At 44.8% G+C, this 895-nt stretch overlaps 1 non-coding gene across 1 annotated transcript; it reads left to right on the plus strand.

The window, feature by feature from the left end:
* The first annotated feature begins 571 nt into the window (after positions 1 to 571).
* Trnas-gcu (transfer RNA serine (anticodon GCU)) lies at positions 572 to 644 on the plus strand. Its single transcript has one exon. It is a non-coding gene; the product is annotated as a tRNA-Ser (tRNA).
* The last annotated feature ends 251 nt before the right edge of the window (positions 645 to 895 follow it).

Here is an 895-nt window from a genome sequence, read left to right on the forward strand (position 1 = left end):
ATTCGGCTATCTGGGCGTTTGTGTTCTCCTTTACTTTCTGGGCTATTTATATTTACTAGAAGTGTATCTCACGCTTGAGGGTGGTAGCCAGCGCCACTCTGACTACACGGGGAGAAGGGGACCTTCTTTTCAACCCCCGGGGCGTGACTCGAACGTCTACAGCCTGTCATGAGCGGGTAACTGGCGGGAAGCCCTCTTATGCTACCTAGGCATCAAGGCTGCCAGAACCGACACCCTCGCTAGGCTTTCGAAGAATAATATAGTAAGGAAATGAGGGGCTCGTTGAGGAAATACAGAAAGATAAGTCGGCAGTCTACAACGCAAAGGAGGCATAGGGGTGTGGTTAGGCTCTTTTTTCTACTAGGGTTAATGAAGTTAACATTTTTTTAAATATACGGAAGAAAGAAAGAAAGAAAAACACGCGCCCAGAGTGGGGACCGAGCCCACGCCTTTCGATTAGATCTCGAATGCCTTACCAATTCAGCTATCTGGGCGACTGTGTTCTTCACTTTCTGGGATATTTATATTTACTAGAAGTGTGTCTGACGCTTGAACTGGTGGGGAAACAGCCCCGCCGGTAGCGTAGTGGTTATCGCACCAGACCGCTATTCTGGAGGTCGTGGGTTCGGATCCCACCCGGCGGGCATTTTTTCACCAATTTCTTTCTCACGCAAAAAATTCTTCATCTCTTGCTATGACCAACCAGAACCTCCCCTTTGCTTTCCGAGGTTTTCTTGACTGCCAACCCTGATTTGCTATATATATATATATATATATATATATATATATATATATATATATATATATAGCATTGTCGTTCCTCACGTCAAACTAACCGAAAGATAAGAAGAAACAAAAAAATTGCACAATTTTATTTACTGCGAGCTACGGCGCA

Source organism: Haemaphysalis longicornis, unplaced genomic scaffold, assembly GCF_048455015.1.
Source record: "Haemaphysalis longicornis isolate Haplotype H1 unplaced genomic scaffold, Haemaphysalis longicornis Haplotype H1 scaffold_4, whole genome shotgun sequence".
In the NCBI taxonomy this organism is placed as follows: Eukaryota; Metazoa; Arthropoda; class Arachnida; order Ixodida; family Ixodidae; genus Haemaphysalis; species Haemaphysalis longicornis.